This window comes from Thermobia domestica, chromosome 5 (assembly GCF_964235325.1).
Source record: "Thermobia domestica chromosome 5, izTheDome1.hap1.1, whole genome shotgun sequence".
Classification (NCBI taxonomy): domain Eukaryota; kingdom Metazoa; phylum Arthropoda; class Insecta; order Zygentoma; family Lepismatidae; genus Thermobia; species Thermobia domestica.
In genome coordinates, this window is record NC_137458.1 from 304,500,887 (window position 1) to 304,516,777 (window position 15,891).

Consider the following 15,891-nt stretch of genomic DNA (forward strand, 5'->3'; position numbering starts at 1 on the left):
GACCAGCATCGACCCGGCTTCGATTCCTGGTGGGAGTTCATGTGGTTCGGATTCCACTTAAGCTGTAGGTCCACGTCTTATATAGCCTCGCTGCTGAAAGGGACGCTAAACTAAAAATAAATAATAAAAAAACTCTCCTAATGTGGCTGGAAATTAAAGGTATAGCAATACTAGTATTAAAATATAGAGATTCTGAAACGAATTTTCAGCTTTTGTAGTGCCCAGAAGCATCGGCGTGACTAGCACATAAACTCCGGGGGACTGGAGTGTAAGCAATAACCCACAGGAAAGTGGGGTTTCTGTGAGTTCTCTACCTCCAAATAATAAAAAAATAATCTTCGTGCATTGCATTTTAAAGCATTTTTGACTCAAAAATTAAACAAAACTTAAAAATTGTTGTGTTTTACGTTTATCTTTGATAGGCTCTTTATTATTATTATTATTATTATTATTATTATTATTATTATTATTATTATTATTATTATTATTATTAGCTATTATTATTGTGGTACTAAACACACACACATTTTACAGTTTGTTTATTCAAACAATAAAATTCAACCTTGTTTTACGATTTTAATTAAATGGTACCAAGTGTATATCAAAAACGAAATAATGATAAAATGTAGTGTGAAGTGAATGCTCAAAAACAATAAAGTTTAGAAAATAGGTTTTAGACCTACAAGACTTACGCGTTTCATAGTAGCCATGAAAACGAGATTTGAAGACATTTATTACCAATTAATGTTGGGAGAGGCAGAATCATTATTTCGTAGACTAATGTAAATGAGGTTCAAGAATGTACAGTTAAAAAATTTATTTGAAAACTATTATTATTATTATTATTATTATTTGCTAAACTAAACCCGCTGTGCTGGTCCTATCTAAACGGAACCAGTATTACTTCACAGTTTACTCCGTTTTCAAATTTATGGGACTGAAAACTGACTGAATTTTTTCACAATTGAATAAAAAAAACCTTTGTGCTCCTTCTTTTTTCATATCTACTTTATGTAACATTGTTTTGTGAACATAGCAAACTGCTACATGTTTTTTTTTTTTTTTTTTTTTTTTAGGTCATGGTTGATCTAAGATACTTGAAATATTAGAGGCGGACCCGAAAACCCTTTAACAAACATTGAGGGGACACGTCCCCGGTATCTCTGATGGGATTAACGCCCGTGTCCAGAAGTAAGAAGTTTTGATTACAATTGAATATTCTCCCTTTTGTCTCTAGAAAGTGAGTCACAACCTATGGTATAGACTGAATACAAACCAGCGTATACAAACCAGAAGTGCGTCGAGGACAACCACTTGCTTACGTTTTAATTTTTTTCTTTTTAAAATAAAACATGTGTAATATATCTTGTCATAATGTTCCAAAGATCACCGCTTTCAGTATATTTAACTGAATGATTTCAATCCTTTAATTTAATAAATAAATACAAGTAATTTTGGTCTCGCGAGCAAGTATGAAGCTTGAGACATAATGTAATCTCGATCTACATAAAATAAACTTGTTAGGTTTATGTTGATGTAGCAATATTATGTAATTCATATTTTTTTAAATATGTTAATGAGTTTTGTTCTGTTTTGTTAGAAGGTCATTGACGTGAAAACTTATTAATTGGTGTCGTACTGACCTCTCCCAACATTAATTGGTAATAAATGTCTTCAAATCTTGTTTTCATGGCTACTATGAAACGCGTAAGATTTATCGATTTTAAAAAAAATGTATTGGTACAAGTCCAGCGCATTACTTAATTTCTTTAAAACTCTTCGCAGAAATGTTGCCGCGCTAGTTCATCTATAGAATTCCTACCTTTGGTTAGGAAAGATAGTTTGACTAGTGATTCTCAACCTTTTTAGACTGACGGCACACATTACTGAACGTCTAGGACATCGCGGCACATTTGTTTGATATTTTTGTTATAAATAACAACAACAATAATAATAATATCTATTATAATAGTAAAACCAATTATTTTTTTATAATGACTCTATATAGCATTGAGCATTATTGCTATCGTTGGAGGTGTTGATTGGTACAGTCTGTGTCCATTTTAACTAATTATTATTAAATTCTTCATGATTTTTAAATTCTAAAATTTCGCGACACACTTTAGGGGACTGCGTGACACACCAGTGCGTCGCGACACATCGGTTGAGAACCACTGTCGAGACTAGTGGTTTCTAGTAAACAAGATCGTGTTTGTGAGTTTTATCAGGTTTACTCCGTTTCTTTCCACTGCCTTCTTTCCCAAATTCTTCCACCAGAATTTTTCATTTGTCTTCTTTACCCCCTGAGTTGTTTTTCTACAATCTTCGGTTCACCCCAGGAAAAATGTTAAAAACTTTATGATTTACTTATTTAGAAAAATGTATTTTTTGGGGGATCCCTTTGTAAACTGACGTTGACAAAGGGCCACTCCAATTATAGAAGCAATTATAAGAAATTCAAGTTGGTTCAACTCAAGGCAAAACTCAGTGAAGTGGGTATCTCTGAACTTTACAAATACTTCCCTCCGCCATTTCCAGAAACCCTAAATTCGCATCATACATAATTTCTATGTTCGGTAGCAGACACCCACCCATAAAAGCCTGCCATACGTCCCATGAAAAAACGGGACAGTCTCCATTTTGTTGCCGAGTGTCCCGCGTCCCCACAAATTCAATCGGGACAAGCAAATGTCCCGTATATTAATCTCGCCCCATTTCTGCTATCAATATCAGTTTATTCGAAAAATCTAAAATCAAAAATTCTGACTAGCTGGGGGTGGGGTGCTGATTGCCACAACAAGTTATTAGTGCTGATTGCCACGACTGGCGCTGATTGCCAGTATCAAGCTGCTGACTGCCACGAGCCTGAGAGAAAATTGCTAGACGTAACATTCCCGGACACCAAGAAGCATAAAAGAAATGTGATGAACCTTAACACACCATATTTACTCCATAGTTTCAGGCGACTCCGATAGAAACCTTGTCACTTGCTTCCCTCAGTACGCGCGCTGTCCAACCCACTTGTTTCAGTATACAGGTCGTCAAGTAAAAAAAAAAAAAAATAGAAAAATCATTACAAAAATGCCTCTGATATATACACTGACTTTGATTACTCTAACTTATGTATGTAGTTCAAACTTCGAAGACATTTTCTCAAGTCACCATGGATTCGCAAATCTTGTAGAATTACTTGGATCCATCAACGTTTTTGTAGGCTAGCTTCTTCTTCTTTTGGAACTTGTAATTTAAATTTGTTATTTAATATAAATGAAATAAATTGTTTTTGAGTCTTCCTTTAGGTGCTTGAGTAGTGTGAAAACATGTGGGAAGTTCTTGCAAATTGCATTAACCGATAATGACAACCTTCCATACCATTAGTCGTGCGGTGCCTATTGGCGCTGCAGTTCCAAGTTTGGACAGGAATGTTAGGGTTCTCTTCTAGCCATTGTTGCGTGAAGTAATCATTGAAGGCTTCGACTTTTTCTTCACGTGGGCATTGCTCCATGATAAGGAACCAACCATCAACAAATTCAATACGTATAAGTGCTAGCGAAGCACACATATGAATGTGGAGGCGCACTTCTTCATTGTGCAGATAGTCGCTCACCAAACCTATATCCTGCACTTTCTCCCAAATGCTTTGGTTAAAAAGGAAGTTGTACTTGCAACCAGATGCCTCATAATTTGGAAATACAGAATTTAATGCATTGATAGCTGCACTTTCGAAGTCCACTTTCAGCACACTAGAACCGTGTTGTTCAGACCAGCTTCTAACAAACGTAAACAGGACTCAGTGGCGTTTTTCGTGGGCTACCGGGCCTACCGGCGGTAGCCCTAGAATATTACAAAATAAAGTTATTATAATAAAAATTAAATTACTTTGTATATTAATAATTTTATACTTCAGTATCTTCTTTCAATGATAAAATTTTCTGGGAATTTTATGTATTTTAAAACATCCACATGCTTCTTTACCCGCAGTCTGTTTCGCATTCTTGAGATCTTCGACACCGCAACAGAGCAGAAACTTCTACTCGCTACTAGCTTCAGCAAGAACCGTGTAGCTATGAGCGCATTCTCCTTCGCTCCACCTACACCCGCAGAGTTCGAAAGGCCTGGCAGTAGGACCAGTTGCATTGAGAGACATCGGTTTCTTGGGCGTGAACGAAGAGTAAAAGAAAGTTATAGGAGTAATGACAGTGCATGTTGGCGTCTCTGGAAACGAGGGACATATTGAACCTCGTTCCGTCAATACTTTTCAAACCATAACCCTTGACGTAGCAGATTATTTACAAGAGGTATTCAAGTTTTTTTTTTTTTTTTTTTTAATTTAAATATTGTAACTGAGTACATACATAATGGATTTCCTTACATTTGGAATGATACGGAAACTGCAAGGTTTTCGGGCAATACAGCAAAATCACCATTAAAAACAAGGACAAGAAATGATGAGCAGCTTTTCCTGAAGGTAGGTGCTTGATTACATTACTAATTTCACGAAGTGTAGAAAGTAGAGTGACCGGTAGGGGAGTTGCTGGATGGCCTTGGGATCAACATTAGGCTGCTGCATTTTAATATTAAAATACAGCATACAGAAACAAGGAACAAAACTAATCTTCTCTTTCGAACACTGTTCATTTATCAATAATAGCTATGAGAAAATAATTCCAAAAATAGTTCGAGCTTTATCTGCTAGATTTCAGTCGAATTTTATTATTATTTCTTCTCCGTGGGTTGCAAGAAATTCAGGCGTTTTAACGCATTGTCACACTACAGAGTAAACAACTTACTTGACATCTCCAAGAAAATAATAGTTTTAAACTCAAATTCCAACCCTTGAACTCAAACAGTTTGGAATATTATATATATTTGAATGTCTAGCATTTTGTTGCTAAGAAAACTAACGCTTCTCACATTTCGGCCCCCAAAGGGTTTTTACTTGTGACACCTACACTAATGAAGTACTAACGTTAGGGTTTGAGACACTAAGAAACACTAACGATGCACTAAATTTCTTATGGGAATTTCGTGACAATGTGATTGGTCATATTTACACTAATACTCAAGCACTATCGAAACTATAAGTGTTGTCTAGAAGCACTAACGATGCACTAAAGAATGACACTACTTTTTTCGGATGTGCTTGAAGTGCGGTGCCAGCCTGTACTTACCCTCTACCATTTTTTGGTTCTAGAGCCTACACTAATGAAGCACTAGCTTAGGGATTGGTGCACTAAGATGCACTAACGATGTACTAACGAATGGCTCTAATTTTTTCGTTAGTGCTTGAAGTGGAGGGCCAGCGTGAACTTGGGCCCCCAAAGGCTTTTACTTGTAGCACCTACACTAACGAAGCACTAACGTTAGACGTTGGTGCACTAAAAGCACTAACGATTGAGACTAATTTTATCGTTAGTGCGTCATGTGGAAGGCCAAGTTCACGGGAGTCTATCCGCCTACCGGGATGGTGGAAATCTAATTAATAGCTTAGAATTTCTGTTAACAGACACATTCTTACGTGCCTGTCACTGTTGTGAGGTTTCCTCTTATTTTGAAGGCTCTTTATACTGATGTGGAAACTTAAGTTCCAATAATAATAATAATAATAAATATAATAATAATAATAATAATAATAATAATAATAATAATAATAATAATAATAATAATAATAATAGTAATAATAATAATAATAATAGTAATAATAATAGTCACCAACTTCATCAATAAATGTGGAAGTCGAGATATTTAAGTCCCGACAGAACCACGCGAATACGCGAGACACTTTCTCCAAAATCAGGATGGGTGGCAACCATGCGCAGAAACGGGTCAATCCAGTTCCAATTATTTTAAAGAGAAAAACTTGTCTTTGAACTCGAGAAGGATAGTTCTTATTCCAAGGTATCACTATATATGAATAAATTTACATAATAATAAAAAAGAAATCCTGAAATGCCACAAGAGAGGTAAGTAGCACTTGCTTTTTTCTGTTTTTATTTACAAAAGTAAGGGAAAAAACTTACGTACAGAAAAAATAAAACGTACGGAGCAACATACTAAATTTTCTCTCTCTTCCAGTTATACAATCAAATTAAGTCATGGTATAGTTATTACTGAAGTTTTTGTTTATGAAATATTAACAAGCAAAATTGCTCTAGTCGTATGCGGAAAAAAAAAAAAACGCCCGGAAACATCACCCCAAATAATGAAATACTCTTTGGGGATATTTTATTTATATTTAAATAAGAAACCACCTACGCCATATTGTATTTTTTTTTTTTTTGAATGAAATATAAATTTATGCAATATGAACAAAATCAGCTTGGATGTTTTCTCTAAATCATTTGTAAAAGAAGTTCACCCCCTAGTCAGGTAATGATATAATTTTTCTAGGTATACACTCAACCGTTTTTCAAAGTATAGCCTTTATACCTATTCCGTATTATTCTGTTCTTTAATAAATTTAAAGTGCGTATACGCATGGCTATTTTAGGTGGCTATACGTCGTATACACGTATTTCTCGTTCGCCCCTCCCTCTCTTTTCTGTCACTAAACTCTCTAACACGTCCCTCATGATACGGTTCGTTCTTCGCCAATGTTCCAACCAGTTTCTCTTCCTGGGGGGGGGGGAAGACGATGGCTCAGTGGTAGAGCGCTTACCTCTGGTGCTTGGGGTCGCTGGTTCGATCCCTGGCCAATTGAGTTTGTGGTGGACAACATCGTGGTAGTGTGATTTCTCGGGATACTCCCGTTTCCTCCCACTTTCTCATTCCACTAATTCTTCCATCATCATTCACTTTCTTTAATCACCGTCTCCCTTAGCCTAAAGGACATAATCGTGGGACGTTAAACTCAAAGATCTTCACATGAAATAGCATGTGAATTAGTTGGCTCATGTAGTCTTTACAATACTAAGAGAGATAAGCACCAGGTTGGAACATTAGCTAAATCTAGTCGACCAGCATAGACCCGGCTTTGATTCCCGGTGGGAGTTCATGTGGTTCGGATCCCACGTTAAGCTGTAGGTCCACGTCTTATATAACCTCGCTGCTGAAACGGACGCTAAACTAAAAAATAAACTCTCCTAATGTGGCTGGAAATTAAAAGTATGGCAATACTAGCATTAAAATACAGAGATTCTGAAACGAATATTCAGATTTTGTAGTGCCCAGAAGCATTGGCGTGACTAACACATAAACTCCAGGGGGAAATACCGGGGACTGGGGTGTAAGCAATAACCCCCAGGAAAGTGAGGTTTCTGGTGAATGTATAGTTGAAAAATAATTAATTTTTCTCCTCATTACAACCTCGAATGATCCTTGTCCAGTTGAAGTTGGAGTGTGTATATTTCTAAAGGATTCTGTTCTGTTACTTGATAGCTTTTTTTTCCTCTCTAAACGCACTGCAACGCCCAATCAAACGACAAATGAAGGTCATGCCTTGACCACTATCAAAAACCTTCATTCACGGAGTCCACTCCAGTATTTACAACAGCTGGTGTATATAAACCAACTACGAACCAGTACAATTTATCAGTTGTATTTCGTCCAGAAGTAACAACAGCTCTTTCATTCAACATGTACAAGCTTGTAAGTACTGTATACGGATAGATTATATCCGCAAGCAGGGTCAAATTATTTTAATTCGTAATTACAATTCTACCTCATAAGTAGCTTTGTCTGACTAATTCTCTGGGTACAAATGGATGGGTGCAGGAAAGGCCCCAGACAATTTGCCGCTCCGTGCAATCACATCATTTGCCACCTAATCCTTTTCTCCAGAAAGAACAAAGCTTAAAAACCACGATTTTAAGTATGCTCTTCCATGATAAACAACGAAGCAGAGGGAAACAGCACTCCCTCAGAAGGCCTAAATATTACAAATATAATCTCGTTGTGTCTGTGTTTTCTTTAAATAATAATCTAACATGTTAGTGAAAGATAAAGCAAACACACCAACAGAGAAAAGATGGTAATCCTTATTATAGAATTCAATATCGAGCTTCAATTCCAATGTATCGGTTTGCAATTCCAGTGCAACTAACTAGCTCTTTTATCTCTATTTCTTGATTTTCCTTCTACAACTGTTAACAATTAAAAAAAAAAAAAAAAAAAAAAACTTGTTTCCATCTTTAATGATAAGAAACTTGTTTGTGGCAAAGACAACACTAGTTTTCATATCAACTGTAATAACTAGCTAAATGGAACAGGTGTTTGCTACTGTTCGAGAATTGAGTTCTTGTATTTGACAAAAATCAAACATAATAATAATAATAATAATAATAATAATAATAATAATAATAATAATAATAATAATAATAATAATAATAATAATAATGAAATGAGAAATAGAACTATTCAATCTCTCATGAACAACATAGCTTCCAAATAAGTATTCTTTAATCGAAAACAAGTATTGTTTCTTGTCAGAAATGCAGTGTATCCATTACACCTTTGGGCCATCACCTCATTCTGAGTCTAACGATAGTAGAAAAGCTTCGTTTTCCACATAATTTGTGTAGAAAATTTTGCAAGTTTATTGTTGCTCGCTTCACTCTTTAATTTCTTGCTTTGTTTTGTTTTGTTTCTCGTATTTATGATTCTTTAAAGCATTTAGCCGTTTCTTCATTATTTTATTTTAGTAGGGCATAATTTTCATTTCTCGGCGGTTGATTTTTGACATCAGATCTAACACTCCACAAACCATTTCTTCAATAGCATGATCTTTCTAAAAAAGGTTCTGGTTAAAATTTGAGAACTAACTAATTTCCTTTATTCCGTGGATTTTATATATATACGAAAAATCCCATATATGTTGCCCATTTCGACGAAAACTTCCTTTACATCCTTTGGAAGAAATAATGTAAAAACATTCGACAAGATGGGATTTTTCCAACTGGTTAGCATGACTGAGTACACCATTTCTAGCTTATGCTTGCATGATTATATTTATACAGTTGAGGAAAAAGTAAATTTCAAACTATTATTAAGGAATAACATCAAAGCATTTTCATAACAGAATTCTTACGAGAAATTTTTCATCGCGATTTAATAGACACTTTTGTGGTCAGTTAATTCAGATGATAACAACTCAATAACCTAACAGAAATGAATCTAATCAGAGCTTTTTGCTGTGTTGTTATAACACGTCAAGTTATAAAGTTCAGGTTAGTAGTTGTTGTTTAATGCTGTGAGAGACCTCTTTGATTATTCCAATATTATCTATAAAGACTTCGTGGCTGAATTTAAATTCAAATTCTCGAAAGCGTCTCATTGGGGTAACATACAAGGAAGGCTTAATCTACATACAGTATGACCAAGCCGGTAGCCAGCCCAAAAATGGAGGGGGGGCAGGCTGAATTTAGGGGGGGACCGATCCAACCATTTATAGTACATCATGCATTTGCAAGCCTACCGTGAAAATGTTAGGGAGCAGTGAAAATTTAGGGGGGGGGCGGCCCCCCTCCATAGGGGTCGGAGTATGATAAATCAGAATTGGCGACTTGACGTCAAAATTATGTTGGCCATAACTAACTGGAAATAAGAATATACGCACAACGCACTTATAGTTTCATGGCTCTCTAAATTGATTGCTATATTTTATTCAGAACTGACGGTGGCCTTGACTTATCATTCCTCTCTTTGGAAACAGTGTTCTATCAGATAGTATTCTTTTATCTTTAAAATAATTATAATTATTTTAACGAAATTCTGTATTTACGTGTATGGAAACTTGCTATCGATTTTTTAAATATTCTTGAGATTCCAATGCGCTAACAAGAGGATTTGTTGTAACGCTCTTAATGCAATCTGATTCGCGCTAATGTTTTGTTTTATTTGTATGTAAGATAATAATGGTTCTACTTTATACATTTAATTATTTCTTCTAAGCAAATATAATTAATTAGTGTTCAAAGATTCAATGCATAGGTTGCTTCACAGACACGGTTTGGTTGAATAAGGATCAGCATAACTTGAGCTCTTCCGGGTTTAATAGATATAAGATAAAGCTTTTATGAATCATTGGGTCCTATACTTTTTAAACTAGTTTTTGGCTAAATAAATTACAAGATAAAGTTTTTATGAATTATTGGGTCCTGTATGTACATTGTTCACTTATTTTTGGCTAAATAAATTATCTATAGAAGCAACAAAGCAAAAGAAGAAAAAACCCGAATCTATGATTCCATGTTCCAGGTTAATACCCTCCCGTAGCCTTAAAAAGACGGATGACTAATAAAAGAGAGTAATTATAAATTAATCAGGATGTAGGAGGAGACGGGAAAACCTCGAGAAAATTCATGGAGACGATGATGTCCATCACAATCTCACAAGACCTAGGGTCGGATAGGTGCTGACTGCCACGGGTGCTGACTGCCACAGCCAATTATCGGTGCTGACTGCCACGACTGTGGCTGATTGTAAATATGAAGGTGCTGACTGCCACGACTGTGGCTGATTGTAAATATGAAGGTGCTGACTGCCACGACGGCGTGCTGACTGCGACGAGCCTGGGAGAAACTGTATTTGGAAAGAGAGGAATTAATCCCTCATATTAAATTTATGATTATTAATTAATTTAGTAGAGAATAATTAGGGATTAATTTAGTAATCATCACAGCAAATCTATGTGGCATCCTATAAGTTACAAAGTTGCTCACTAAGTGGAACGACATACGCTTGGATGTTTATAAAGGAATTGTCTTTTCTGTTATATATATATTTCATTGTTTATATTAATTGTTTTATTGCATTATTTAATGGATATGAGGGTCTGAAGCCAGCTGACAAGGGAAGTTTGGGAGAAGCACTCGCCCGCAGAGAAATAAGCATGTCATTTGAAGGACCAATTCATGCTGATTAAGGTAATAAAACTCCTGTACGTTGAGAACTGTTCGAGATATTCAGCTTAGAAGTTTATATGAGAAAATGAGTGGATGCACGTTTCAATGCGTTAAGTATTCTCTCCCATGGCGAAGCCTGATGGTTTGAACTTGCTATTGCTTGATCACTGGGGTCCATTCACAGACAAAATTGTCCATTACAAGTTGCATGACGGATGGCAAAGACCTAATGGTTGAGAAGATACCAAAGAATTGCACACAATTTGTGCAACCATTTGATGTGTTTTGATGCCGATCAATCAAAGATTATGGAAGATTTGTACATAATATGAAACTTCTTCATCTGGACGCCAGGCCCGTATCCATGGGGGGGCAAGAGGGGGCCGGGCCCCCCTAAATTTTGGCTGGACCCATAAAATTTCACGGTAGGCTTTTAAATGAACTATATAATATGGTGATGAAGTGTAATATGATTGGGTCGGCCCCCCCTAACTTCTACCGGGTCCCCCCTAAATTTTTAGGCTGGCTACGGGCCTGCTGGACGCTATAATGTACCAACGAAACAATCAAATAAAGCTCGTGTCCATACGAATCACTTCCGATCACCGCTATACATTGCATTGTTTCAGTTTGCGTTCTACAAGGCAGGTTACGAACAAATTATAGGCCTATAACTTTTGAATTACTTGTCGAATTTGCTTTTTGCTTTGGTCTGCGAACTGTTCCCTTGACGGATGCAACGCAATTGCACATATAAAATGTTCATAGTGCAAGGGAGTCTTTTGCCTGCGTCATTTCTTCATAAAACAGAAGAACAACAGTGATCAATTTTCATCTCTAACCTATGATTATTGTGAACAATGTAATGACTAATTGTATCTAACAAACCCGTTAGTTATTGCGAAACACTTCTTTTTTTCTGTTACTTCCGATAGCTTTCAATTCGTATGTCAATATTCGTTACTAATTATGTTGTACTTAACGCGTATAAATGCGTACATCCTCATGTTCTCATATAAACTTCCAAGTTGAATATCTCGAACCCTTCTCAAACGAACAGGAATTTTATTAGCTTGTTGTAATCAGTATGAATTGGGACTTTAAATGGTATGCTTAGTATCTCTGCAGGCGAGTGCTTTATCCTGAACTTCTCTTGTGAGGGACAGCCAGCAGTGCTTTTTTGATGGAACTTTCAAGAGCTGCTCGAAACAATTTGCGCAGCTGTACACAGTTCATGCTGACATAGGGAATTTAAGTGAGAATACATAAATCGTACCAATTTTGTACGCACCGCTCCCTTACAAAACTGAAGTACACTCATGTCCAAAATTATTGTCGCATATCTATAACTGTCTTCTTGTAAGAATATAATTTGATAATTTTGCAGAGTACTTTTAATACTGATATGTGTATAATCAGGAAATGTATATTTGTGATAAATTTCATAGGGAAAGAATTATAAATGCGACAATCATAATGAGTAAAATAAAATGTAACTAATGGACAAGAAAAATTTATTTTCGTTTTATTGTTCTTATTTACTGCTCTTTTGACATGAAATTTACCACATACTTGTCTTTGCCGATTATACACATACTAACATTATAAGAAATACCAGGCGAATTCGTTATCAAATTATATTACTAGAATAACATATTTATAGTCATGCGACAATAATTTTGGACATGAGTGTACATACAGAGACCTGTTTACCTTTGTTAGGTGTTGGTCTGAACAACACTATCCTAAAGTTCGTCTAGTTTCTTTCATGCTTCTTGGCGTCCGGTAATGTTACGTCTAGCAACTTTCTCTCAGGCTCGTGGCAGTCAGCACGCCATCGTGGCAGTCAGCACCTTGATATTGGCAATCAGCGCCAGTCGTGGCAATCAGCACCAATAATTGGCTGTGGCAGTCAGCACCCGTGGCAGTCAGCACCCCACCCTAGGGTCAAACCAATGACGTATCGCGCCAAGGGTGAGCACTTTACCACATTTCCTCTGATTTGCTTATACCACGAATTCATCCACAACAACTTGCTATGATTACTCATCGGTTTTCTCCAACCTACAAGCCATAACAATGCGACATTAAAATAAGATTTGGTTTATTTTACATTTTTTATTTTGTAAAATTCAATCATATAATCTGATTCAGCAATGGTCTCACATATATATATACTGGTTCTATTTTAGATCGTTTTCGCCGTCTTGATCGCCGCCGCTTCTGCTGGCTACCTTGGCGCCCCAGCTGTTGCCACCTACGCCGCTGCTCCAGCTGTCGCTGCCCCAGTTGTTGCTGCTCCAGCTGTTGCTGCTCCAATCGCTACCTCCTACGCTAACACCTACAGAGCTCCCGTCCTCAGAGCCGCTTACGCTGCCCCAGCCATCGCTGCTCCAGCTGTCGCCACCTACGCTGCTGCCCCAGCTGTTGCTGCCGCTCCTCTCTATGGTTAAATTATATTAATTTCATAAAATGTTAGTATTTTTTTTAGTTAAATAAATTATTATAATTTAAGTTGATTATTTTTTTTAACGCTTTACGTCTTATGGTTGAAAGATCTATTTGGTTTTGTTAAAGGATGATCATACAGTGTATTATAGAATAGCTAGGCCTATTTCAAACTATATACTCTGTAAGGCATCATTAATAATACAGTAGAGCGTCAATTATCCGAACGTCGGTCAACCGAACGACCGCTTAACCGAACTGTGTACTCGCTCGCACCTGTTACTCTCCCACCCTACCGTCCATCATCCCCTTCACTCCCAAACCAAGTTTCCCACAGTAGTCGACGCACTGAGCCACCGCTGGCGGAACATTGCTTCTAATGGGGCTTTCATAAGGCGCTGCTGACCGGCCAAGCCGCCAGTCGCTGTATTTCAAGAATCAGCACACTTCTGTCGGTTTGGCACTGGCTGTAGAAGTACAGTCCAGTACAGTGCAGTACAGTACAGTACACTACAATACAGTACAGTTCGATTATCCGAACAAACCAGTTTTCCGAGCACCTATGTCCCCCAATTACTTCGGATAATCGACGCTCTACTGTATTAACCTCGGTAAACAACTAACCTACTCTTCTTCTGTCTTTAAATTCTTCAATGTGTAGCGTCCTCGAAAAGCACTCACCTCTCTGCTTTCAGTATCCTAATTTGTTTTTGCTGCCTTCTTCCCAAACGCTCATCATCAGTGGATGAAGATGGATTTCTCTAATTTAAGTGTATCTAGTAAAGCTGTCCAGCCGCTAATAAAATATAAGTTATTAAGGGATGAGTAGACAACGATACATACTTTCGTTACTTAACGTACTCGAACAAAATAGTTAACAAATGGACATAAAATTTATATGAACATTGCAGGGGTTACGATGGCTCAGTAATAGAGCGATAACTTCTGCTTCGAGGGATCTATGGTTCAATCCGCTGTCGTAGGTAATTGTGGTGGGCAACATAATGCCCATGGGTTTTCTTGAGGTTCATCTATCTCTTCTTCCACATCCTCATTTCATCAATTCTTTCATAATCATTCTATAAGGTAACCAAGAAAGTTCTGTCGCTTTTTCACCCACCACATTCGAACTTCAATATGTCACCTAAGACGTACCGGGAAGATCAAAAATAGTCCCCATCAGCAATGACGATCTTTTGCCAACGTTCTGGAAGGCCATGGATTCCATCGCGGTAGAACTTGGTGGACCATGAAGCGAAGAAGGAATCAAATGCATTTTGCACCTCTAGTAGGGATTTGAACTGGTGTCCTCTAAGGTGATTTTCCAACGAATGAAACAGGTGATAATCGGACGGTGCAATATCCGGGGAGTATGGCGGATGCAATATTGTTTTCCATCCAAGGCGTAGAATGGTGTCCCGTGTCATCCTAGCCACGCAGGCCTTAGCGTTGTCCTGTAACAGGAGGGCCTCTTTTCGATTCAAAAATACTGGCTCCAGACTTCTGAGTTTTTCTTGAACACGGTTCAACCACTGATAGTACACAGTTACATTGGTGCTCTAACCAACTGGTAGCAATTTCCGATGCACGATACCGCAAGCAGTCCATCAAACACACAGGATGACCTTCTTCTGGTGCAATGCTAGTTTCCGCTGTTTTGAAACTGGTTGAAGGTATGCTAACCAATGATGGCGCCATTCGTACATGACCCACTGTTCTTCACATGTCAACACCCTATCCAGAAATGGCTCCTTCTCAGACGAGACAGCAAAGAAACAAGGTACCTGCTCACGTTGCCTATGGCCCGGAGTCAAATAATGTGGGACCCATCGACTCAACTTGTAGTGCTTTCCAAGTTCATGCAGCTGCTGTCGAATAGTTTCTCTACTTACACTGAATTTTAGTCCCAGTTTCTCACGTGTCTGGCCACTATTTGCCTCAGTTGTTGCCTGAAGATCTTATTTTTTTTTTACATGTGTTGGTCTTCCATCACGTGGTGCGTCTTCGAGTGTTTTGTCACAATCCTTAAACTTGTTACAACCTGTATGCTTCACAAGCAGTTGCGTCATTGAGCTACGCCATTGCAGTGACTGAATATGAAGGCTCGGTAACACGTCTCTCATGATACGGTTCCTTCTTAACCAATGTACCAACCAGTTTCTCTTCCTATTGGGAAACGGTGGCTCAGTGGTAGAGCGCTTACCTCTGATGCTTGGGGTAGCTGGTTTGACCCCCGTCCAAGAGAGTTTGTGGTGGACAACATTGTGTCTGTGGGTTTTCTCGGGGTACTCCCGTTTCCTCCCACTTTCTCATTCCGCCAATTCTTCCAACATCATTCACTTGCTTTAATCACCGTGTCCCTTAGCCTAAAGGGCATAAACGTGGGACGTTAAACTCAAAGATTTTCACATCAAATAACATGCCAATTAGCTTGGTGATGTAGTCTACTGCAGTGTGATTTTTTTTTTTAAAACTCACGTATTTCATTTGGATCTAGAATTTCTAACTGAAGTTCGTTTTTGTGGCAACGCGTAGCGTAGTCGCTAACGTTCTCGCCTTTGTTGCGAGCGGTCCTGGATTCGATTCCCGGTGGGGGCACTCG

General features: G+C 37.7%; 1 long non-coding RNA gene across 1 annotated transcript; it reads left to right on the top strand.

The window, feature by feature from the left end:
* Positions 1 to 7,485: 7,485 nt before the first annotated feature.
* Positions 7,486 to 13,313, top strand: LOC145684936 (uncharacterized). The gene is made up of 2 exons (XR_014131432.1): positions 7,486 to 7,587; positions 13,034 to 13,313. It is a non-coding gene; the product is annotated as an uncharacterized LOC145684936 (long non-coding RNA).
* The last annotated feature ends 2,578 nt before the right edge of the window (positions 13,314 to 15,891 follow it).